The 27,662-nt window shown below is 40.6% G+C and overlaps 1 long non-coding RNA gene across 1 annotated transcript; it reads right to left on the reverse strand.

The window, feature by feature from the left end:
* On the reverse strand, positions 1-26,000 carry LOC116817829 (uncharacterized). Its single transcript, XR_012656119.1, has 4 exons — positions 25,590-26,000; positions 24,129-24,189; positions 4,472-4,614; positions 1-81 (listed from the first exon to the last, which is right to left on the reverse strand). It is a non-coding gene; the product is annotated as an uncharacterized LOC116817829 (long non-coding RNA).
* Positions 26,001-27,662: the final 1,662 nt, after the last annotated feature.

Raw genomic sequence — 27,662 nt, forward strand, 5'->3', positions numbered from 1 at the left:
ATGCGGCTCCATTCCATTATAAGTGATCTCAATTTTCCATGTTTAAATTTGCTATGTTTTAAAAGTGCCAATTTCACAGAGCTGAAAAAAACAATTATGAGCCAGATCACATAGGAGAAAAATTCTAAAAAGAAAAATGTGAATGATAATTGGGAATTCTTTAAGAACACTTTATTAGATAACACCCCACCCTCCCAAAAGGTCATATTGGTTAAAAAGTGAACCTAGTTAGAGAGGAAGTGAGGACAGCTATAAAATAAAAAAAATAACAAATGGAAAAAAGGGGAAGTTGATAGTAATGAATATGAATCAGAAACTAGGAACTACAATACACTTATAAGGGAAACAAAGGGACAAAAGGATAAATCTATGGTCAGCGGAGTTAAAGACGATAAGAAGGAGTTTAAGTATATTAGGAACCAAAAGAATCCAGACAATGGTAATGGTCCATTACTAGATGGAAATGGGAAGAAATTATCAATAATCCAGAAAAGGCAGAAGTGTTCAATGAATATCTGTTTCATATTTGAGAGAAAAAGATGATGTCATGATATGATAAAATTCTTTCCATTTCACTAGTATCCAGGGAGGATGTTAAACAGCAGCTATTAAAGTCAGACATGTCTAAATCAGCTGGTCCAATTTGAATTCAAGAGTTTTAAAAGAGCTGGCTGAGGAGCTTGCTGTACCATTAATGTTGACGTTCAGTAAATCTTGGAACACTGGAAAAGTTCCAGAAAACTGGAAGAATGCTAACATTGTACCAATATTTAAAAAGGGTAATTGGCATGACCATTATAGGTCTGTCAGCCTGACACTGATCCTGGGCAAGATAATACACTGATCCTGGGCAAGATAATAGACCAGCTAATATGGGACTCGCAGTAAAAATTTAAAGGAAATAATATAATTAATATAATACAATTAATGCAAATCAAAATGGGTTTATGGAAAATAGTTTGATAGGATCTAACTTGATATATTTTTGATGAGATTACAAGTTAATAGTGTTGATGTAATAGTCTTATAGTAAGGCATTTGACTTGGTACCACATGACATCTTCATTTAAAAAAAAAACTAGAATGATAAAAAATCTACATGGAACACTTAAATGGATAAAAAAGCTAACTGGTAGGTCTCAAAATGTAATTGTAAAAGGGAATCGTCTTTAAATGGGTGTGTTTCTAGTAGGTCTCTCAGGGATTGGTTCTATTTAACACTTTTATCAATGACCTGGAAGAAATCATAAAATCATCGAGTTTCCAGACAAATTGGGGGAGTGGCCTATAATGATTAGGACAGGTAACTGATAACAGAGCAATCTGGACTCCTTGGTAAGCTGGGCACAAACAAATAATGTTTTTTAATATGGCTAAATGTATACATCTAGTAACTAAGAATGCTGGCAATACCTGCAGTATGGGTGACTCTATCCTGGAAAGCAGTGACTCTAAAAACTGTTTTGGGGTAATGGTGGATAATCAGCTGACCATGAACTTCCAGTATACATTGTAGCCAACAGGGCTAACACAATCCTGGGATGCATAAATGAAGGAATCTTGAGTAGGAGCAAAGAGATTATTTTACCACTGCATTTGGCACTGCTGTGACCGCTGCTTGAATACTGTGTCCAGTTCTGGTCTCCACAATTCAAAAAGAATACTGATAGGAGAAGGTTCAGAGAAGAGCCAAAAGAATGAGTAAAAGATCAGAAAACATGCCTTATGGGATAGACTCAAGGAATTCAAATTATTTAACTTAACACAGAGAAGGTTAAGGATTGACTTGAATACAGTCAATAAGTACCTACAAGGGAACAAATATTTGATCTAGCAAAGAAAGGTACAACATGATCCAATGACTAGAAGTTGAGGCTAGACAAATTCAGACTGGAAATAAGGTATAATTTTTTTTTTAACAGAGAGGGTAATTAAGGTCCCCTATTACATGGGTGCATCAAGTCTGTTCTGACGTTGGACGTTTGGCCTGTCAAGTCCTTGCAGCCACAAAGGAATGGACCAAATGGCAAACAATTGCTACAGCCGATTGTTCAGCTAAGTGTTGAAGAAGAAGGCAGGTAATCAATCACTGGAACAATTTACCAAGGGTTATCGTGGATTTTCCATTGCTGGCAATTTTCAAAATAAAGATAGAATGTTTTTCAAAAAGATATATGCTCTAGGAATTATTTTGGGGGAAGTTTTACAGTGTGTGTTGGACAGGGGCTCCTATTAGATGGTCACAGTGGTCCTTTCTTGCCTGGAATCTATGAATCTGTATTCTTCTCTTCCAGTTTTATTAGCCAGTTGCCACTTTAGCTTCTTCAGTTTCCAAAAATGCCTTTCCACTTGATTTGTTTTCCTACTTTTGTTTCTTGTATTGTGTGTTCAAAACATCAAGCATTCCAGTCTTTAGTGTCCAACTCCCTAGTTTTTAATCCTCCTTCTAGATGAGTTCCCATATTTGTTCCATAAGTCACAGCTGGCAATGCTCAGACTGATCACTCTTCAATATACTTGTCAGTCTCCCCAGCAGTTTTTTGACTCTTCACTTTATTTTTTTGGTTGGCTGAGGCATATATAATAGTTGCTGATTTCTTCCATTTCAGTGATCTGTGCTTATGCACTGAAATGTTTCCCCTTCAGTGCAACGCAAGGAAAAATCACATAAAATTGCTCATTTATAATAATCAGTACACTGCAGGTTCCTTCTGTCTTCATTCAAAAATCCTGAACATGCTATGGATAGCCTCAACTATGCATCTGAAGATGCAAAGCCAAGGGGAGATAAGCCCAATTCAGAGTTTGCCCCAATACATTCAGCAATGAACAATAATGTCTACCAATTCACAAAGAAAAACACAACTTTTCTTTAAAAGTAAAATTTTGTAATTTGCTAATGCTGAATTGATGTAACATAACAGCCTCCCCTAAAACAGTGCATCTTATCTTTATTTTGAGAGTCAGCCTTAAAAAACATGGCCATCAAATATATGTCAAAGAAACTCGCGGCAATGGTCTCATTCTAACCAGACAGGGCAGTTTGGACTTCTACACAACCTTATGATGAAACAGAATAAAATACTGGGCAAAACTCATCCTAAGAGAGTGCTATGGTCTGCAGAGCTCTTGTTGATTGTCTTCAGAGAGCCACCAGTAACTGATCACTGGTTCATCCTCCTTTCCACCTGCTCCTGCAAATATCCAAGCTCTTCACCACAGAGGAGTCCGTGTAGATGTCCCTATTAGTGACTGCCTCGAGAGACTGAGGAGGAAAAGATGGGAACTGCTAGAGTCAGTGCCACAAACAGGAGTAGAGCTGCCAGTCAACAGCAGGGACAACTGTCCAGCTATGGAGTTGGCAGTAAACCCAGGAGAGCTGAGGAAGATGACGACCAGGTGGCTGGGCAGCATGTTCAGAAAAAAAAGCAGCCAAGCAAAAAGGGAAGCAAGTGCAGGAGGAGAAGGGGACCAGGCAGCAAAGTAGTACATACTGGGAAGTAGGGGGAGAGGAACAGAACAAGTGGGAGGAGATGAAACGAAGAACAAGGACAGTGGCATTAACTTTTCTCCAAAAAAGCACAAAATACATCAGATTAAAGACTGAAAAATACATTGAACACTTTCTTAATATTATCTTTGCCATGTAAGCAACTGCTGCTATTCTCTTAGGTGTACGATTGATTACAAATGGTAGGGGAGATGAGTCATGCAATCCAGAATGGACAGAGAAGCAGGAGACTCCTATTCTATGAAGATGTGGCCCACACTATGTAAATGTTTGAAAATGCCTATCCTAGAATTAGGAGTGTTCTAATATATCTTATTGCAAGTATGTATTTCTCTCTACATTAAGCCCCAATTCGCCTTCTCAGTGCCACTAAGCTATGTACTAGGGATCTCTTTGGTTTGGAGGGAAGAATACTTCTCAGTCCTCGATCTGTAATTGCTATTCCATCATAAGGGCTAGAATAGCTTTTGTGTTCCTCCGTCTGCAGTGGAGATTGCCTGGTGGATCCACATAGTGGCAGAGCCACCAACTCTGCCCTAGCCCTTACACTCATACCTGTGATGGTACACCCAGTGTCCCCTACACCAGTGGTTCTCAAACTAGGGCCACCGCTTGTTCAGGGAAAGCCCCTGGCAGGCCGGGCCTGTTTGTTTACCTGCCGCATCTGCAGGTTCGGTCAATCACGGCTCCCACTGGCTGCTGTTTGCCGCTCCAGGCCAATGGGAGCTGAGACAAGCGGCGCGGGCTGAGGGACATGCTGGCTGCCCTTCCTGCAGCCCCGACTGGCCTGCAGCGGCGAACCACGGCCAGTGGGAGCCACAATTGGCCAAATCTGCAGACGCAGCAGGTAAACAAACTGGCCCGGCCCGCCAGGGGCTTTCCCTGAACAAGCGGCGGCCCTAGTTTGAGAACCACTGCCCTACACAATAGGGCTCCATGGTTCATCAGAAATGCACATACATTTCACAGGCTCCCCAAATCTCACCACTGTAGATGTTTGCTAAATGGCATTATGTAAGCTAGCTGTCCAGCACATTCTGGAATTCAAAGCGTTTCTTTTATCCTCAAAGGAATAAGATCCTCTTCTGCAGAAAACCAGTGCTCTGTAATGCAGGACTGCACAAGTGAGTCCTTGCAAGCAACTTACTCTTCTGTGATCTCCTCTTTCATGGGGAGACATTCACAAATGGACACCCAAACAGGACGCCTAAATCCTATATTTGGACAGAGTTTGGCATTCACTTTACACAAACTAAGTGCCAATGCAATTTTCCAAATGTGCTATTTAGTGTTCTACTATGATGCGCTCTTTAGAAAATTAAGCCTATTGTCAAATACAAAATACAACGTGCTAGGGAAAAAAATCTTCAGAAAGGAATTTTAATCATTCTATAATAAATCTGATCTTTTCAACATTGTTGAAATGACTATCTTACATGTTTTTGTCATTAAAATGCATGGCACAACGGTGTGGTTATCAGAGTTATCCATAGGTATAGTGATGTGTAGAAAATGTACTTTCATAAAGCTCATGTGACTTTGATGGCATCCTTTGCTAATGTCTGTGGAGCAGAGTGCCTGAGGGCTCTGTTACATGAGTTGCTAATACAGTGGTTCTCAAACTTTTGTATTGGTGACCCCTTTTGATCCCCCCCTTATAAATAAAAACACTTTTAAATATATTTAACACCATTATAAATGCAGGAGGCAAAGCGAGATGTGGGATGGATGGAGGCTGACACCTCGTGACCCTGAGGGGTCCCGGCCCCCAGTTTGAGAACCCCTGTGCTAATGGATATCTATGTAATTTGACTTTACATAATCTGATGCTTTGTTGGTCAATAAGATTCTATGTAACAAATTTAATACATGTGTGGTCCTTTTATGACTGCAAAAAGAATTGGTACCCCCGCCTATATATGTTCCTTGCCTAAAACTGGGTGACTTCATTACAGTAGCAAGTGTATGTGCTTTTTGAATATACCCTTTGTAATGCTCCAAAAAGGGCTACTGGAACATACTGCAGTCCATGCGTTACTGGTCACACAAGGAATTGCAAATGTCATTCTGTTGTCACTGATGTGGCAATGGAAACAATTTTTTAGTGTCCACTTGACATTGAGGCATCGATGAGGACTAATTAACAAAGGCTCAATCCTGATGAGACTGGGATAATGTTGGTAAGTTGGGGGAGGAGCCAGAAGAACTGGCAAGTATTCTATAACATCCCTGAATGAACTAGTGCATCTGCCAGAATGTCACTGTGGTTTGTAACGCAAAAGTGTAGTTGGAACCAAACCTACTACTGTACGTGAAAGTGGTAGCAATAGAACAGAAGACATTTTTTCCATCTGCATTTGGTGAGGAAAGTGAAGCCATTTCATTTGGATGCTAACTTTACTACACGTATTCTTTTTGTTACCATCAGACTAATGTAAAGCACTCCCATATGGGACTGCATTTTGAGAGCATTCCAACTGCAGGTGATGATTACTACAGGAAGCGCACTGGCTACTGGGTGGAATTCAAAGTACTGATTATACCTGTAAAGATCTATAGCGTTCAGGACTCTGCTTCTTGCGAGAGTGCCTCTCTTCTCATGCCACAGTTGAGATCAGCTGAGATACTCAAACTAGAGTTTCTCTTGTAATCAGGAGAGAGCTGCTGGTAAGGAGTTTCCTCACAAGTCACCTGAACTTGTGAACTCCTCTCCCACTTGGTTTGACATATTCTCAATTTGTTAACCCCCTAGTCATATTGCCACCCAGGCATCTGGGGAGGAGGTAGGTTGAGGATAGTTTTTACACACTATTAGGATTACTGGATGGTGAGGGGAGTTTTCCTTTGATAGAACGCAGAGTCTATTATTTGTTGAAGAGGATACTATAAGACTGATATGGCACCCAGTGAAGAGGAGGCATACCCTTTTAAGAAACTGAAAGAACAGAGCCAAGGGCATAGTAAATGAGTCTTTCAGGGATCACTGCCATAGAGTCACAGAGTTTAAGGCCAGAGACCACCAGATCACCTTATCTAATGTCCTGTTTTACCACAGGCCACCAACACCCCCCAGCCATTCACACACTAAATCCGACAACCAAACTATTACAACCTGCAGGAAACTAAATTATTATGTGCCACAGGCAGAGAATAGGAAGGACTGAGGTGCAACAATGCCCAAGGCCCCTGCAGTGGCAGGGAATTGAGTGAAAACCTGATAATCCTGGCAAGTGACCCACACTCCATGATGCAGAGAGAGGCAAAGAATCCCAAAGTCACTGCCACTCTAATCAGGGAAAAATTCCTTCTCCATACCTGATATGGCAATTCCTATGTTATTCTCAATGCTGGGGTCATGAATGGGTGTCGTGGGGGTCATGACCACCCTTTCTTTCCCATATTATTAAATGGGAAAGTAGTCATGATTGCAGTCCAATTAAATGGGAAAGGAGATCCCTGTTTGGAAAAGATTGAGATCCACGACTCAAGATCAATTAAAATAACAATGTCATCTAAAACCTACAGACCTATGTATAAGGCAGAAATTGCATAGATGTTCAGATATGCTGATTGACAGAGTACTATAAAAAACACACAGAACTTGTAGTCAGCATAAAGCCTGAGATTAGTATTTCAGGAACAGATATACAAAGATACAAAAGTAAAAAAAAATGTTCCAGCACAGAGTAAGAAAAAAGACTTACAACAGTCCAGCTGTTCACAGGAAGCAAATACTGTAGACTTCCCACAGCAACTCTGATTCACATTATAATATTTTCATTTCTTGGCACATTTCTGTGGTTATTGCATATGTGAAGGCTTGACTTAAGCAGCAAGAAAATCAGAGTTGAGCCCTAAGCCACATGAGTGGATCACTCCTAAACATTTTCTTAGGCAACTTAGTTCCTCATAATCCTAGATTTTATTGATTTCGGCACAATCATGTGAGACACCAAGCTTCATACCTAAAGTATTAGTAAATCAGTAAAAAAGGAAGCCATCAACCCAAGAACTTTAGAGTAAAATCAGTGTGCCAAGTTGATATTGCATCTTGCCTGGAGTTGGCCTCAATTTGTAAAGGGGAGCTTATTATTAACTTAAGACACAGAAACTAAGTTTAAACGTAAAACTTCAACTTAAAAAAAACCTCTCAATTTTTTTACAATAAAAATTAAAAAAAGACAATAATATTGGAACAAAGCCAGGGCTGAGCACAGTTGAGCATCACTGCACAGACTGGGTTACAACGTTGTTTACTTCTACCCCTTTTCACAGCACAAGGATTTAGGTCATAGTGCAAAGAACCTTTTTCCTCGTTCACCTCAAGAAATATGTAAACTGAGAATCCTCATACCATTACAGCAAGGAATAGGTTACTCTTGGGTGAATTCTGCATCACTGCAATGCAGAATTTTGCAGAAATTAACGTGAGTGCAGAATTTCCTTTCCCCCACAGAAATGGGCTGTAGTCTTGCTAGTTGCCATTAGGGGCTGCTGTACCTGGCAGAACCCAGCTTGCACACAGACTACACTGCCAAGGGGAGGGGGAGGGAGCTAGAGGGTTCCTGGTAGCTGAAGTTCCCAGAATACCCCAAGGCAGTGGTCCCCAACCTTTTCGTCTGGCGGGCACCAGACGAAGGACCGTGACGACGGTTGAGCATCCACCGAAATGCCACTGAATTTCGGCGGCATTTCTGCAGATGCTTGACTGCCAACCAGGACACACTTAGATGCCCCCACAGGTGCCATGGCGCCCACGGGCACCGCATTGGGGACCCCTGCCCCAAGAGAAGGAGAGGGCAGCGTGCAGGAAACTCCATGTAAGCCTGAGACCGAGCATCAGGGTGTTTCTCCCTCTGGATCCCTGGGCTCTGGCGGGGAGGGCATACAGCTATCCAGGCCTGTGACTGGGCTCCCGAGGAAGGAAAGAGGATTCAGGTGTATTGGCTGTGGGGCCTGTGGTTGGGCGGTGGGGGAAAGGGTTGTGGGTGTCTGACCTCCCAGCTGAACTCTGAGGGAGGAGGAGGCACAGAAACAGGAACTGGATTGTCATAGGGGGGTTCTTTAACTCTCTACTCCTGGGGGAATTTTTTTGTGTGTATCCTGGGATGGGGGAGCATGGCTGGGCTCTGAAGGGCAGGGGTTGTGTTCGTCTGTTGACAAGTATTTTGAAATAAATTACCAAAATAATTCAAACAAGCATGATTATGTAGTTATTTTGTCAAATAAAATTTGCAGAATTTTAAAATACTGTGAGCAGAATTTTTATTTTTTTGGCGCAGAATGCCCTCAGAATAGGTTTAACCAGTGTGTCAGAGCCCTAAAACTGTCACCAATCCCTTCACTCTAATGTATCCTTCTCCTTATATAATACCCTCGTATTTATAAGCAACAACTATAGAGGACACTATGTTCTGTCTTCCTTCTATAACATTTGGAAGACATTTATAACAGAACAGGAATAGAGCTACATAATCAGCTACAAAGAAGTGGTAAAGTGAAACAGTTGTTCCCTCACTCCCAGTTCCTATGGCCTGAGAGCAGCATCTTTCAAATGCTGCCCAGATCTAGCCTTCAGAGAAGCAGCAGTCTAGATATCTCACACACACATATTGTACCTTTTATTGGACAACTTCAGTATGCACATTCTTGTTAACCTGCTTATCTGGCTTCTTCCAGGACTCTTCACAAAAAAAAAGAGCATAAAAAGTTATTACTTTCTTTCTATTTTTCCCTAAATCATGGCTGAAAAAAATCCTAATCTCCAGCAGCACACAAGATTTCACATACTACTGAGCAGTCTGGAATTCTTTGGTGTGCCAGATTTTTTTTTTCTCCTGTGATAAAGATCAACAACCGCTCTGAATACAAAAGATTCCAGCTTTTGATGAGTTGCAGGTCATTTCAGAGTATTCCACCCGAGATGTGGGATAAAGGAGTGCTGAAACAATCTACCACGGCTCCAGAAATGCTGATTCCATAGAGAAGTGCAACAATCCTAACAATTAACTCTTCCTTGAAGCACTGAAATCCTACCTCTTACCTGAAAGATGTGCTATGCAGGATAAAGTTTTTTTATTAGACAGAAAAGTAACACAACAGTAGGCATACAGGACCATATGCTTCTCTCCACTGTGAGGAACAGAGGAAAGAAGAGCACAACAGGCCTTCCACGGTTTAAAAGCAGATGAAAAGAGCAGCATTCTACACAGAGGATAAATCTACTCCACAGTCTACCTCTGTGGCATACTTTCCCACTCTACAGGAACCTGTGAAAATGCCACCACTGCAACTCTGTAAATTTAGGGCTCTAAGGGCTCTGTGGAACAGGAACAGTGAGCATCAAGGATTTCCTAAGGAGATTCTCCCTACTGTGCAGAGTCTGAGGTTTCTCAGTTTTCATTCGATTATGACAACTTTTCCCAATTCTAATTACATTGAGATACACTTGCCATTCATTTTTAAGCTGAAATCTCCACTGACTTCAGTGGAAAGTTCTGCTTAAAATCAGTGGCCCATTATCAACATCCAGCTGCATCTTCTAAAACAGACTTCACTATTTTGTAGCACTGCTATCTGAACATTAATCAGTCTTTTTTTAACTCATTCAAGAAAAAATCAGAAGGCATGTTTGTGTTCCCCTGAAGCCTGAAAGCAATATGGAGTTTTGCCACTGACTTCAATGGAAGAAGAGCTGAGACAATGCTCAGCACTTTTAAAAATCCCATCTGTTGAATTCTGTATTTACTACAGCAATAGGCTCCTTATAATTAATGCCCACTAAATTACTAATCTAGTGTAGGAGAGGTTTATCCTACAAAGCAACTGTTGTTTAGGGGGTTATGGCTTTCTAGTGTTTTAGCTGCACGCGAGTCTTCTTCTAAATCTCCTGGAAAGGGAAACTCCAGTGTAATCTAAGACATTCTAATCACTACATATTATTTCACAGAAGAGTAAATCACTGAAGGTTGTGATTAAAATTTCTTAAACACATTAAGAAAGAAAAACTGACAAGCAAGTGGCAATCTTCTATTTTGATAGGCTGATGCAGAAATGGACTCAGGGAAGCAGCCCCCCTAGAGAACTACAAGAAATCAGAACTTTCTCAAGTTTTTTAAATTCTGCCCAGTTGAAGAGATCCTATCAGCAGAAGCTATGTACTGACAATATTCAGTTCAGCCTGCCCATGTGCCCTCCTTGAACCATGCTGCTCTGGCCCCATACAGGGCCCTGGGCAGAAGAGATGTTGGGGGCACTTTGGCCTAGATCCCCAAAGGCATTTAGGTGCCTAATTCCCATTGATTTCAATCCTCATTGAATATGAGGATTGATGGAAGGAGACACTGTCAAACAAGATTGATTTATAAGGAGGGTTTATATTTGAAACCTAATAAAATTAAGTCAAATGGGTCAGGGCTGGGGGGAGGAGGAGGAGCAGATGGCATCCTCTCCTCTGAAACTGACAAACTGAAAAAGTGGTAAGCAAAAGAAATTAATAAATTAACTTGCTATTCATTTTTTTGAGCACAGAGAGAATGTGAGGAAGATGGTAAATGAAAGGAAAAGGCTGTTGGTCTCATTTAGGCTTTTTCATCTTGTTACAGTTGGGGCTTTGAGTCTTCAGATGGGAAGGAATAAAAAACAGCTGTAGCATGATGCCAGATGAAATGCAGAGCCAGAGAAACATAATGATGTGCAATGGAAACCAAAGAGAAATTCACAAAATGCACAGAGGCTTTTATCAATACACTCATCCTCCCTGGCCCTCCTTTACTCCAGAAATCATAACCCTACACTATGCTTTGATTATTACTATACAGTAGATAAAGCACAGCCAAAAAGCACATTGTTAGCATGATTTCAGTGAGGAAAACTACAACTGTATAGTAGATTGTCCATCACACCTATCAATCACACAGGCATATACTTGCTGTATGAAAGTAATTAAGATGTAAATAATTATTTCATGAATACTTTAGAAAAGGTTAACTGGGAAGAATGGAAGTCTCCGCCACCTCCTTTTCTTTAGCAGGACAACATGAAGTTTAAAAGTAAGATACTTCTTTGTGCAACTAACATTCATGTCATTACTGAGCACAAAACAGCAGTCATTAGGAAGACCTGTCACATTATCAATACCACATTACTGTGAATGGGTGTAGAGTTTTAAGATGTTTTGTTGATACTCCACAGCAGGAGACTTGTACTGATGGTGCAGAGTAGTGCAAAGGAGATCAGGGTCACAATCTATATATTTAGAAAATTAAAGGTAAATTCTACTTTTTATTTATTTGGGTTCCTTTTATATCTGCTAAAACAACTGTTCCACTATATTTTTAAATGCTTGATTGAATTTGCATTACAACCAGAATGTTAAATTGTCTTCTACTGCCATAATACTGAAAGACAGTGATTGTACAAACACATGTTCTCCTACACGGATAAATCTTCCAAATGCTATTGGACTGCAGAGGAATTTTCTGGCACAGTATTATAGATCCTACTGTGCCAAATCATTGCAGATTGACAATAATCTGGCACAGTGAGGTCTATAATACTTAGGCCTGGTCTACACTACGCGTTTAAATCGATTTAAAGAGCATTAAATCGATTTAACGCTGTACCCGTCCACACTACAACGCCCTTTATATCGATATAAGGACTCTTTAAATCGATTTCTGTACTCCACCCCGACGAGAGGTAGTAGCGCTAAATTCGATATTAACATATTGGATTACGGTTAGTGTGGAGGAAATCGACGTTATTGGCTTCGGGCGGTATCCCACAGTGCACCACTGACCGCTCTGGACACCAATCTGAACTCGAATGCAGCGGGCAGGTAAACAGGAAAAGCCCCCTGCGAACTTTTGAATTACATTTCTGTTGCCCAGGCGTGGAGCTCTGATCAGCACGGGTGGCGATTGCAGTCTCAAATTCAAAAAAGAGCTCCAGCATGGACCGTACGGGAGATACTAGATCTGATCGCTGTATGGGAGACAAATCTGTTTTATCAGAGCTCTGTTACAGAACACGAAATGCCAAAGCGTTTGAAAAAAATCTCCAGGATACACAGCGCTGCGTGACAAGCGTAACGGGAAGCCAGAACTCAAATGGACGCTCATGGATGAGGGGGTACTGAGGACTCCAGCTATCCCACAGTCCACAGCAGTCTCTGAAAAGTATTGCATTCTTGGCTGAGCTCCCAATGTCTGTAGGTTCAAACACAGTGTTGGCGTGGTTCAGGGAACAGCTCCTCAGTTTCTCCCCCGCCCCCCACGTGAAAGAAAAGGGAAAGAAATCATTTCTTGACTACTTTCAAATGTCACCTGTGTGTACTGAATGCTGCTGGTAGACGCGATGCTGCAGCAGTGAAGAGCAGTATCCGCTCCTCTCCTTCTCCCCCTCCCGGTGGTAGACGCGTGCAATAGGACTAGTAACCGTCCTTATGAATATCTAACATGTTGACATTGAGGCCAACATTGCTGGTTACTCCCAGTAGATAGGACCAGAACGGCTAATAACCAGCTTCATCATAGCAACTGGGGGCTTCAGCCCCCTCCCTTTCCTGTGTAAAGAAAAGATTCTGTACCGCCTGGACTGTCATAGCAGCAGAGCAATGCTGGGCTCCTCTCCCCCACAACGCTTAATGTCCTGCCTGGACTATCATCGCGCCGGGAGGCTGCCTCCCCTCATTTCTATGTCACTAAACACTCAGTGTTTTCTTATTCCTGCATTCTTATTACTTTATGACACAATGGGCAGGACACTGCCACAGTATCCCAGGAAGGTTGGGGGGAGGAGGGAAGCAACAGGTGGGGTTGTTGCAGGGGCACCCCCTGTGAAAACTGACAAGGAGCAGCTGTGCTTTGATACACTGGTCCTCTAATACACTTGCCCCTTATTCTAGGCAGGACTGACTCTATTTTTAGAAACCATAAGGAGGGATTGACTCAGTCCCAAGTGAGTCAATCCCAATTTTGCTTTTGCATTGCGCCCCCGCCGATTTCAGCCAGGGGCACTCATGATAGCCAGTGGAAGTACAGAAGGAGGAGAGATAACCGTCATCTCTTGCCAGTTTTCTCCGGCAGTAGACGGTACAGACGACGAACCTGGTAACCATCTCTGCTATCATTGCAAAAAGCAAGTGAATGCTGCTGTGTAGTGCTGGAGTATCGCCTCTCTGTCCGCGGCATCCAGTACACATATGGTGCCGGAGAAAAAAAAGCTGAACGATGCGGGGCTCCATGGTTGCCGTGCTATAGCGTCTGCCAGGGCAATCAGGGAAAAACAGCGCAAAAGGATTGTCAGCTGATGTTTTCCCAAAGGAATGACTGACGACATTTACCCAGAACCACCGCAACAATAATGATTCAACCCAGAATTCAAAGGGCGGGGGAGACTGCGGGAACTATGGGATAGCTACGGAAGAGCTACCCACAATGCAACGCTTCAGAGAAATCGACGGTTAGCCTCGGACCATGGACGCACAATGCCGAATTACTGTGCCTAGTGTGGCCGCATGAAATCGAATTTATAATATCAGTTTTATAAAACCGATTTTAGCTAATTCGATATTATCCTATAGTGTAGACGTGGCCATAGTTCTGACTTGAGTGGAGGACTAAGACTACACTACACTAGACCTCTCAAAGTCCTTTCCTCTCTAAGTCCTATGATTCTATGAAGCAAATGTAACAGTTCTGATTACTAAAAGTAGTGTCTAATTTTGAAGATACAACCACTTGTGGGTTCAAATACAGAGCATTAACTACCAGATTTGCAAGCACGTTTGATGGCTAAATGCTAATATTTGCACCTTCAATAAATGACAACTGTAAAACTGGATGCAGAGCTGAGGTCCCTTACAAAATTGGCCCAAAATGTCCTCAGCACAGCTAGTCTCTGTGTAGCTTAGTTGGCAGTATTCTTGTTTCAGAGCCACTTGAATTAGCCTGATATCCAGTACTGACAACTTACTGCAATGATAATGTGGGTTGGGTATTCAGAAGGAGGAATCCTCCAAGATACACCCTGAAATTTATATCCCTTTCCTCATATACAATGCATGGGAAGCTTACCACAATATGGTACTTGTCAACTAGGGGCAAGGTACACTGCTTCTGCAGAATGTGACTTAACATATGTCTACGCAGCAAAGAAAAATCTGCAGCTAGCCCATGCTAGCTGACACTGGCTCTCAGGTTGGCACCTGGGCTCTGGGACCCTCCCACCTTGCAGGGTCCTAGAGCATGGGCTCCAGCCCGAGCCCAGAAGTCTACACAGCAACAAAACACCGCCCCCCCCCGGCCTGAACCCCACAAGACTGAGTCAGCTGGCATGGGCCAGCTCTCGGTTTTTCTTCACTGTGTAGACTTACCCTCAGAGCTCAGGACTGAAAATTGGATCCCACATGGGGCACTCTCCTTCTGTCACCTCTATCTCTGGCAGATGTTAAAGATCCAAAGGCACTTTTATAACAGGGTAAGAAACAACTCCAACTGTCCTGACCAGCATTCCCTATCTCAGTGAAACAGGTTGTAATATCTATGGCTTTGTCCAACACTGTTATAAGTACTCAAAAGTTTGTCTTGCCACGTTTGCCTGCAACATCACTGCACTGCCAATACCATTATTACAGTGTATACCACTTTCAGTTACCCCACATAAAAAAGTATGGTAAACTAAACTGTGCTCTGTCATGTATGCTGTAAATAACGTAATATATCATTTGAGCTCTAGTCAACTGGAAAGCAAAATATATCAATGAAAATAGTTTGCCTGGCAATCACTGTTTTTTGTGATGATGGTGTTGTAGCTTTATTTAATTCCTTAGCTGACAACTCAAGTGTAAAAGAACTTGCCAATGTTATTGCCCTTCCAAATTTTAGTAGGATTTCCTTCTGGTAACCAAGCATTACACCCACCCACTACTTCTATACTGGAGAATTTATCACCAGATACATTCATGTCAACATAAAGAAAAGCTTAACAATCTTTGAGCAGCTGTCTGATGGCATAAAATGGGCAATACGTGCTTTTGAACATTACAATATTAAGAATTCAATCATTCTTTTTAGAGGAGTATACATTACATATATAATGTATATATTAAGTAAACTTAAAGGTTTCTATTCATTTTAATATGAATACCCAAACATCATTACACTATTTGTTTTCAAAAAATGTCCATAATGTGTGCTATGTGAATATATAGGAAAGAGTTTAGTTTTAACAAAATTACTCCAAATGCATCTATTTTCCTGTAAGATAAAAAATAAATGTGGGGTTATATATTGTGAGATTTTTAAAAGTGTAGTGTTTAGAAACGGAAACAACAGTAGCCATCAAAGGAACTTCTATACAAGGACTCTTTCAGTAATACTACAGTGAATTTGCCAATCTAGCAGCCTTTGTGCCAGACTCAAATTATTTAATATCATTCCATTTTAAACATTTGAGGAGAACATTTTGCACCTTTCCAACTTTTCTCCCCACCTGGTAAGGCTTAATGAGGTTTCAGAGTGATGAATCAATCTTTGTTCAATACAACCTACATTTTAAGTTGTCCTTTTATTTCAATGTTTTTGTCCCAATCAATGTTGTCTACATCTGTGAATTATTTTTATGCAGTCATTCTAGGGATGATAATTTATAGTTCTCTATCTCATACAAAAAATAATTCAATCTTTGTCAGAACTCAATGTAGGACAGTGGAACTGCAATGGAAACAATTTTCCATTGACTGAGTTTTTTCTGAACCCTACTTTCTGATGGTGAAGTATCACGACTGTGTGCATTAATTTATTATTTCTAATGTTTCATATTTTAGCTTTTTTGAACACAGTTCACTAAAGAGCAGTTTGAGACAAAGACGAAAAACTATTTAAACTTCAACTTCAGAGTGTCCGCGCTGTACAGCTTGGACACTCGTCACCTGAACTGTTCCATCTCTTACTTTATTTTGTTTTTCTGCAGTTGTGAGGAGCTCACTTGAAAAAGTTCTAAGCAGAGTAAATTTTTGTTTATTTCATCTTATTTGTTTGAGATTGGAAAAAAATCTCAATTTGTCAGTAATCAAGTACACTAAATTAAACCATAAAGTACCCTATGTACAATATATAAGCACATTTTAAAAAACAAACATTCCACCCACCCTCATGATGATAAAATCTCACAACTGATCTTTCTATCTCCGTGGGCCAAATTCTACACTTGGTTAAACCTGTGCAACACCATTGACTTCAGAATGCGATCCTACTTAGGGACTTGTGCTCCTGTCTACCCTACCATTCAGGAGACCTCAGTTCTAGCCCCAGGCTCAGTATTCAGCAAGTTGTGAGAACTACTAGGGCTTTTCTGATGTTTAGGGCCCTGTTTTATCATGCATGAAACCCAGGTTATATTTGGCCTGTGTGTGACTACTAATAACCTGGGTTCCGTGCCCAATCATAGTCCCTCATCCTCTTTATATTCATCAGGATATGTCTGAAATATGTACAGATGCTTCTTTGCCAGACCAAGTATGATCAATGATCTTCACAGAATACAGTAAGGCTGTCAATAGCTGTCCCAACTAAACTTAGATAAGTACCATGTAATATTTGCAATCATAACTGTACCAACTACATGCATGGACTCATGAGTAACCAACCTATTTTCAATAGGTTAAACCAGGATAAGGTTTTTAATATAAAATTTAAGGCATTGCATACATTTCTTTGCCCAACTTGAATAGTGATATTATCAATTTCCTTTTGAGCTTCTAGACAGAAATGGGATGCTTTCCCCCCGACCCACTGGAATTCAAGTGCAGGTTTGCTGCTTCCCTTTCTTAGCGATAAGAGCTGCCTTCCTCCCATGGATGGCATGGTATTTATCAGAGGTAGTTTTTACAGATCCGGAAAACTAGTTAGTCCCAGTTTTAAAAACAGTTTAACTAATGTGCACCACATTACACTTAGTTTTAGTTACAATCCAAATTGTGTTACATAAAGCAGTAGATTCACAGATTAATTTAGGGTTTTACAAATAAAGTAAAACTACAGTGGGCATCATACTACTATATATAATTATAATATTGAACATTGGAATGTCCTGTATACTTTTTGGTTAAGTATTTTTTCAAGGAAGTTATACACATCATGACTCATTTCAGTTTTCAGTATTATATAAACAAAATTCAAACATTCAATTATATGAAAACAATGATAATGCAGAGTTGCAGGTTTGAAGCACTGAGCGATCAGAAGCATACGGAGTTACAGACTACCAGTCCAGGTCCATTTGGCCATGCAGCATTCTGGAGCAGAATACCAACTTTCATAATATTTTATTCTGAGCCTATTTCTCGGTTTTGAAGGGATATATCCAAAGTTTGAAAAAATTTGTTCTATGCTTGCTGGACACTGATGCAATTGCACTATCAGTTCTATGAAGTCAGATGGAATATCAACACTCTTCAAGTTCTTCCGCTATGTTACAGGGGAAATTTTCTTCCTTGATAGTGGATGAAAACATTGATTTTGGATACGGAGCTTTTTTTACTTTAAATGTAAATATGCTAGTTGGATTTTTGCTGAGCAATTTTTGCTTGTAATTTCTTCTTGCTCAGCTAACAATTTCTTTCCTGCATATTTTGGATGAAGGTTGGCCAATATGCAGAGTAATCGCCTCATGAAATCTGTTTTGTACTTTTGCTTTGTGTGGTGCAAGATTTTCATTTATCAATAGATCCAAATATAATTTTTATGCAACATTGACTGTTTGTGTCCCTTTGGAGTGTGTCAAGTGCTACAGCACCTGGTTTCAACTTACTGATCATGTTCTTTGCTTTCATTAAATCCCTTGATGATTAATTAGACTGATCATTCTATCTTCAAGTTCTGCCTTATGATCACTGGCAACCCTGAGATAATGAGGCCAGTTTTTAACGCATGTTTCCAGGCATATTATATGACTATTCCATCATGTGTCACCAGGGATTTGGGGTTTTACAGATTTTGACTCTTTTTAACCAGGCTGATGGGGATTACAAAAATACTTTTGTAAATTTACAACATGTTCAATCAGCATCCTTTGGAAAAGGTCCTGTTCAAGTAGTTAGCCAATGTGATATCCATACGTAACCAAAGTGCTGTCACCTTCTTCCAAATCACTTCCCATACTTTGCATCTTTTTTTCCCAGCCAGGTAGGTCTTAACAACACAACTCTACAGTTCATTTGCTAATGCCTTAGCTCTTTTTCTTGCCAGTGTAGCACAGTTCTTTCCAATCATCTTACTGCCTATAGTATCACATACTGATACATAAACTATAGTTTTCCCTATCTGCACAGTTAGCGATTGCTGGGAAATTGTGCACATTACACTAGCCATCTTGTATTAATGTCATTGCTTTTCTGTGTAATCTGTGGCATGCTTTCACCCACAAGCCATGTGTAACTGCATCTAGCATTTCATCTGCTACCTGCTTTCAACTGGGTGCTTTGTAGCCTGGCCTTAGGCTGCTGATCATTGCTTGAAAAGTTGGATGCTTAGTAATCAAAAAAGGGAATATTACAGCCGTAAAAAATTTCTATCTTTTGTTTAAATTCTAGATTTGTTTTTGTTACAAATATATCCATTTGTGGTGGGAAAATGCGATACATCTTCCTCATTATCTTTGGACAACCTGGATCTGGATTTCTTTTGATGTACTTGGCAATATGGTAATACCAGTACCTTCATCCTCCCCGTCTGATTCTGGATACTTTCCTACGTTTAGCCAAAGGCAGTGGTTCTGGTGTCACTTAGTTCTTTCTACTGCATTTTGCAAAAAATGCTTCCTCATACGGTCTGCCTTCCCACTCACGTTTTCTTTGTAGTTTCTGCATCTAAGACTCTTTGCCATCTCCATGATCTTTCTCAAAATACCCAGGAATTGGGCCAAGTGGCCTTCCACCTTTGCTCATATTGAAATATTCTGACCTGAGTCATTGTAGTCACTGAGTTCAGTTGCATACCAGTCTCCCAGATCAAGAGAGTGAGTACTGGACAGGACAGTTAGTTTGGCAGTTTACCTCAAACAGAAACTGAAACGTCCAAATCTGGGAATTCTCCTTCGTTTTCTAAACAAACATATAATTTTCATTGTTAAGGGGGGAATTCCCTGATTCAGAAGCTTCAATTTTGGTTTGAGATCACCAAGGCAATAGTATACAGCTTCAGGGTGATGCTTTTTTGGTTTAATTTAATTAAACTGACCATATTATTGCAAAACTATTATCAAGTCACAAAATGTTCCTGTAATTTTCATTAGTATATTCTAATAATTGATGTTTCCCAATATCCTGGTTTAAGCTAGTATCTACCAGCACTTTGTCCTAAATTAGTTTTTCCCCCTCCAGGAAACTGCCAATCCTGCTTCCTCCATTGTTTTTCTCTCCAATATGTCACCATCATATTATCCTTCTTCCGAGTGAAGAGCATAACGTGCTGAGCCTGTGAGACCCATGGATCAACTAGGAGCAGATACTTCATCAGCAGTGAATCTAACACCTTTGCACTGGGGTGCATCCCTGCCACAATACACCTAAATTATTTTTTATTACCAGGATAGATTTTTTCTCCATACATGGCAGCAAAGCCTGAAGTCAACAAAGAAGTTGGTAATAAGGTCTCTATGAAGATACAAATGTTGCTGTAAGAGGTGTCAACTGATCTAAACCTACCAAGAACACATTCTTGAAAATGCTCAGCTTCAACTGATCCCACATTCTCGGTCAATGCACCCATACTGCACGGTTCTGAATCCCTATGCCGTCGCAGCAGTGTTGATTTAGAAAGAATGCTGGCATACAGTGATATGTCATGATGAAAATAATGGCCTGTCCTGAAATTTAACATTTTAATATTGATTTTTCCCTGATGTAGATCAGATTTGAATTCTAAAGGATCTATTTGGTCATTGACACACAAATCATAACTCCCGTTGAGGTCACTGGGAATTACTCCTATAAACCCATCCCTTAGCATAATATTTTGCAAGTTCTCTTTACACTGAACTTCTGTGGGGGGAGGATGGCAGGCATTGTGCCGTTTCTTGCTTCTTTGCATAGTCTCACCACCGCCTGTTCACTTTTACCTTCAAAACACCAAGTCTTGTCTTGTCTGGTTTTGCTGCAGGTCTTCTTGGAGGACCCATACATATGGACTGGGAGCCTTCCTAACCCTTAATTGAATGGTCAGAGTGTTGAATCTTTGTCAAAGATATTTTCTTCCAACTGTTAGGCATATGAGTTAAATAGATTTTAATAAAAGCAAATGACAAAACAAAAAGGGTTTTTAAAAAACATTTTGAATAAAAATCCCTTCCCTTTTCAGTTAGCAGTGAAATCTCATTATCTATGTTGTCCAGGAAAAAAGTAAGCCATGGCTTGAAATTCTAATGTTAAAGAGGGGTGGGAGGGAAGAGGAAAAGAAGAAAACCCCAATGTTTCTGCCCTTTATACATCATAAAGAAGTAAAAAGCGTCCTTTTTTACTTCACAATGAATGAAATGAATAAATGAATTAAAGTAACACAAGCTAAGGACTGATCCCTTAAACTTAAAATTACTTTCAAACTATGCCATGTGTATGGAAGGTCTCCAAAAATCCACAGAAGAAAACTATGTACATTTTTCTGTCTTTTCAACCCTTCAATTTATTATTCATGTTAATATTACAGAGTGCAGGGAAAGATTCCTTAACCTGGTACTAGCACATCATAAGTGTATATCCAGAAAAAGCCACCTGTATTAAGCAGAGTAAATACTGAAAATTGAGTCTTCAAGGTGTTTGAAATTATACATTCTGTAAAACACATTTAATAGGAAAAAGTACATACAGGAACTCCTAGAAAAGTGAAGACTTTGATAAAGTTATGCAAAGGATGAATTTGTGCTACTTAACAAGCCTACAATAGCCACAATTTTAATTTACTGTAAGTTTAACCAAATAAATAATATATCTTCACTTTGGTCAAAGAGTAAAAGGTTAAAAAAAATGAGCCTACACGTGTTCCCACTGAAGTCTAACACCAAAACTTTCACTGACTTCAGTAAAAGCAGGACTGAGCCTTTGATTCTGCAGCAATACCAAAGGTAGGTAAAAGTACTTCATAATTGCATGGAAGCAGTACTCAGTACAATGCAGATAAATTATTATTATTTTTAACATTTTAAATGAAGGAATAGTCCTGCATATTTGAACTGCAAAAAAAAAAATATTTGGACTAAATGACTATATTACTATGTCAATGGCAACTATGTCCGCATTAGTAATGAAAGAAGTATGTCAGTGGTCTGATTTCATTACAGTCAGTGGTACTGTGCCAAAAAGTGAGGCTGGAGGGATTAGGAAGGCAAATTCTGCCAAGACTTACACCTCATGCAACCTTGCACAGGGTGCAAGCCAATGTGGAATCTGGTCTCTTTCATGTTGAAATATTGAAGGAAGAATCACAAAAAAGGTGTGGAACTTTGGCTTATCCCAAAAAAACTTTCTAAGACCAACCAACTGAAATTTCAGTTAGACTGCACTACAGAGTTAACAATGGAAAAACTTAACAGATGGGTAATTATGTTTGATTATTTTTCTGTATTTGGATAACTCTAATTTATATGTTAGGTTTGGCATGCATACTGGTCTGATTTATAGAACTATTTGCTGGCAAAATCAATGGCCACTTTTGGCCTAAATGGGGGAGGGCAGATTGTTACACGTGTCAAATTCATCTCAGATATAAAAGTGTGCCTGCTATCTCAAGATTTGTATTAATCTTTACAAAACATTGGCAGTTTGTCCTCCTTGGTGTTGGCAGAATGGGAAAAATAATGGTCTACATCCCATCAGAAACTCCAAAACGGGTGCAAATTGAAAGACTGTTAACATGATTTCTATTCATAGTGCATTTCCCCTTTCAATTCCCGACCCTAAGATATTAATTTGTATGAAAATGAGTTAAATCTTTCCATAAAAGTAGACTCTGGGAAGAATAGGAATTTGCATGACTTGTTTGAAGACACAAATGATAAAGTTTCAGTAGACAAATATGAAAAGTGGCCTTCATAATAGATTTCATATCAAGACACTTTCCAACAAAAGAATCAGACAAATAAAATATAATTTATCCTAATTAATTTAGCGTTATCTTCACGCAAATATTGTACTCAGATGCCTCACATTTCAGGCCAAATTCTGGGCTAATATACACCCTATGTAATTCCACTTCAGAAATGAGGTGGCACGTGTGTAAATTAGCACAGAATTTTGTTCTTCCTAAGGAGCCTGATGATAGGGTTTACGTATAGCCTTGGAAACATTTATCAGTAAACTGATTTTACTCTACACACGAACTGACAAAAAATATTTCCATCAATAATAACTGAAATTCACAGACCAGCAAAGTAAGAAAAATGCTGCTTCAGAACTTCTTAGAGTTTGACTTAAGGCTGTTTACTTTGTATGTTTTGACATGGGATGATGACAACTTGTGTTTTAACTATTACAAAGCATTAGCTTTTTGAATCTCAATGTCTACTATTATTAAATAATTGTTTGACTCCCCTCCCCAAGATTTTGCACAACTGTGAACATTTACATTGATGATAAAAATATTAGTATTATCCAATTATAAAAAAAAATAAATGAATTCTGCCAAGCCTGTTTATGTAGTAGCTAAGGTGTATCAATTTTATCAGTGCATGGATTCCCAACTTTTTCAAGTAATGGGCACATTTTCAATAAAAAGTATTATTGGGACAAAAAATATCAAATTTTACTTAGTTTACCTTATCAGAGCCTATAATAGTAATAAAAAACTACAGACACCTTTCCTTTGTATTTGTCCTACTGTCTGAGGGTCATCACCTCCTAAATTGGAAGCCCCCGTCAGAAGATTCTATATTTATATTTAGAGGTTACCATGTTTGACCTCTAAGATTATTTATGTATCTGTGACAAATATTTTATAGCATAAGAAACAGATTAAAAATAAAAATGCAATAAAAATACTAAGAGGGAAATTTAAATGATTTAATTGTTATAGTGTTGCTCAACAATTACAGTAAACCTCAATTCAGCTGGGCTGAGACCTACCTTTCCTTTTTTGGGGAGCAATTAGCTCCCCAAAAGAGGTTTTCCTGTTGAAAATTTACTTCATAAAAAGCAAATTTGTTTTGCATGTTAGGTATTTGCTATACAGACTAACACTGTTTTATTTGTTATGTGCAATGATCAGTTCTTTTTGTTGTTGTTTTTTGTGATGGACTTGGTGGCATGTTGCTTTGTCTGCGTGTTCCCATCTATGCAACTTATGTTTCTTTACATGACAGCAAACATTTTCTCTTGTTTTGATTAAATAAACCTCACTGCATGAGGAGTGATTTCAGGTTTCTGTTGAAAATGTCTAAAAATGAAAAATCCAACTCACAAAGGCTTTAGAGTGCATTAATCATTGTATGGCAAATCCCCAGAATCCCAAAGGATGTCTTTAAAGGTCATATTTCTGAATGTGGTGAGGGTTGGGGAAGGAGGTTAATTCTGATATTTGATAGCATGGGAAACTACTGATTCTCTGCTAAAACAACTAATTCTTACCATTTTTAGACTCTTAAGTCTTGGGACTGCAGTTTCTGTCCGGTACCACAAAGAGAATAATCTACAAATGATTTAAAAAAAGTCATATCACCACAACTGTCACAAAATTCAAGAGGTTTTGGCTCATTTGTTATAATACTAGCTAAATATATGCTTCAGTAGCTAAGATCAGAAGGCATGCAAATTAGTCTAAGGACATGTGTATTTACATAGTATGCATCTGTGTTCTTCAGTGGTCTATAGGCTTAAATATAGGACAAAGGAATCCCTGTTACCTGGATTTGCAAAGCCCTGTGCTATTCTTAGCACTCTGCACATCTTTGAAGTGCACCATACTTAATGGTTAACCCACTAGACAAGAGGACAAAAATAGATCATTCTGTACTGAATGTAAAAGTTGTTCATTGTTCCCAGAATTACTGCCACCTATAATCGTTTGCAATCAAGACAGCAAAAATAAGTCACACTTTCATAAAATGTTATGGTCCAGTGTGGTTATTTTTGGAAATAGCATTGCATTACGTAACCCTTCTCTCTCTCTCTCTCTCAAATACACACACATACACCCCTACTCACTCCTCCAATTATTAAACAGGAAAATAATGAACATTTAACGTTATAACATTTCATCTCAATTCTACATTTAATTATTGTACTACAATGCAATCTCTACTTTATTTACTATGTTACACAGCACAGTCCCTCTATCTCATAGCTGGTGGCAACATTAGTATGCATGGAATAAAATTTCTTATACTAAGTATATTAAATGTATACAGACCATATGCATATATACAATTTAATTAGTTACAGCTCATTTACACGCATACATATACACACAAATACCATATATAAGATTGCAAGTTCACATGTAGATACGTGTATATAAACCTTTGCTGAAACGTAGATCACTAAATCTGCATAAAAACACTTAAAGTGTGGCTGGTTTTTTGCAACTGCTGCACATGCAAAAATGCCTAAGGTTGCTGCAAGAAGAATGACTGCTTTCTAAAAATATACCCCGGCAGCTAGGGAGGAATCCACTGTCAGGGCGGCGAAAGGGGAGATTCATTTTACAAGGGGAAGAAAATCCCACCCAAGAGTCGTGCATGCATGCTAGCAAAGCAAAGTGCTGTCGATTAAAAAATGCATTTTTGTGGTTATGATTGCAAAAATGGGAGGGAACCACAGCTTCAGAAAAACCTTGCATATTTTCCCCATTACTGCATAAAAACCCCAAACTCAAAAATCCAGCCTTAAAGCAGAAAGGGTTAAGCAAAAATGTATACTGCACGTTTCTCTTTTTTAAGAAAGCCTATTTTGAAATGTGCAGCCGGGGGGGAGGGGAATTTGCTGCAGCAGAGTCCAGCCGAGGGCAAAAAGAAATGAAAAGAAACAAAGAAAAGAGAGGGAGGGGATGCAGATCTCTCCGAGCTGTGGATTGGAATTGCATATACTTACAGACAAAAGCCCCTGCTCCCTTTCTGTCCTTTCTACATGATCTGAAACACAAATGTGGATTAAAAAGAGGGCAGCATGCTCCAGAAGGGAATTTATAGTTGCGGGGGGAGTGGGTAGGGTTGGGGGTGTGGGGAAAGAATGACTGCACCTCTTCCAAAGTGCAGCAGCCTTGGAGGAAAAAAGAAAAGGGGTGGGGGCGGCTGGGAGAAAGTCTCTCTCCCTCTCTCCCAGGCTGGGGTTTGGTTGCCTGTGCTGGTTCTATTGAACAATGAGCTAATTCTGATGGTGGCTGGCTAGCTGCCAGCTCTCCCCCTCCTCCCCTCGTTACACACACACACACACACACTCTCTCTCTCCCCACCCCCCTCCGCTTTGCTGCTGCAGAGCCAGACTGCTTAGTCTGCAATAATCCTCAACTCAAAGTCCCCCCGCTGTCTAGCAGCCGGAGACCCAGCCGACCAATCACTGCGCACGGACTGGAGAAAGGGGGTGGGGTTTGGCTCGGCTCGGCTCGGCTCGGCTCGCTCCTCTTTCCTCTGGCGGTGCTGCTGGCCTTGTTGCCTGGGCCTCAGCGCCGGGCCGGGGAGGAGCGAGCAGCCATTGGCGCGCGCGGCCGTCGGTCAACTCCCCCCCCTTCCCCGGAGAGCGGCTGCTGCTTTCCAGACAAATAATCCGGAGCCGGGCTGGTGGGGTGCCAGGCGGGGAGGCTGGCCAAGGAGCTGCACAGCCGCGGCGCCCTGCCAGCCCCGGCGCGGGAGGCGGGAAGGAGCGAGCAGCCCCGCGCTGTAATAATAAACTGCAGCGGTAGCAAAGGGCATCTGAGGAGAAAGGGGGGCGGGGGGAGCCGCCACCGCCGCGTTGCTTCGCCTGTGCCTTGCTGAGAGGGGAGAGAAAATAGTGCGCGGGGAGGAGCGGAGGAGACATAGGCCAGGGACACGCTGCGTCCGCAGCCCAGCGACCAAAGCGGCGGCCCAGGGCGCCCCAGGCATCGTTCGCAGCCCGGGAGAACCACCAGGAGAGAGAGCAACCTCCCTCCCTGGCGACCCTGCGTCACCCAGGCACAGATGCACACCGCAGTGCCGCCCAGGGACAGAGAACCAGACAGGGCAGTGGGAGAGCAGGAGTGGGGCGACCAAGCTCCCTCTCCTGTCCCCCAGCACTGCAGCCCCTGTTCAGAGGGGCAAGATGGGCGCGCTCCCTCCCATTTCAACCTGCTTTAACCAAACACTAGGACACTCAGGCATATCAAAAACACACACACACACACACACACACAGGTAACACAGCAACATAATACACAGTGCAGTGACACACACTGCTGCAACACAGAGGGAGGACCCTAAATTGAACCGAGAAATACGAAACTGACACACAAATACAGAGCAGGAGCACAGACGCACCATTGAGACACCACTGTGGCACAAAAAGACATAGCACAGTGATGCATCATGCAGTTCTGTGTTTGTGCAGCACCCAACAATGGGGTCCTGGCCCATGTCTAGGGCTCCAAGCCACTGCTTCAGTATAAGTAATATTTTTACAAAGTGACAGAAATACACAGCACTACGACATACAGTGACACAACGACAGCAGCATGCCATACAACACTGGGACACAAAAGACAACACAAAGACACACTCGCACCAGAAGGACACAAGGATAACAGACACAGCATATTGATAAAAAGAGACAGCTTAGCACCACACAGTGACAGAGAGATACATAGCACAGTGAAGCACAGAAACACTACAGGTATGATTCTCTATTGCGGTACAGTGGGTGTAGTCATTTACGCTAGTATGCAAAGTAGATGTAAAGATTAATAAATCAGAAAGTAGCATTCGTCACTCACTTTGGTGTAAATGACTGCACATGATACAGAACAGCAGCTATTGGACACTGGCTAGAACTTAGGCCTTGTCTATTCACAAAAGTTGCTCCAGTTTGAAATCACTTTTCAAATCCAATTTACTCTAAATCAAATTTTAAAATGTTATTAAAACTAATGTTAAAATTATATAAAAACACGTTAAGGAAAGAGTGCCTATACAGGGGTTTGCATTGGTTTAATAG

This window comes from Chelonoidis abingdonii, chromosome 6 (genome assembly GCF_003597395.2).
Source record: "Chelonoidis abingdonii isolate Lonesome George chromosome 6, CheloAbing_2.0, whole genome shotgun sequence".
NCBI lineage: Eukaryota > Metazoa > Chordata > Testudines > Testudinidae > Chelonoidis > Chelonoidis abingdonii.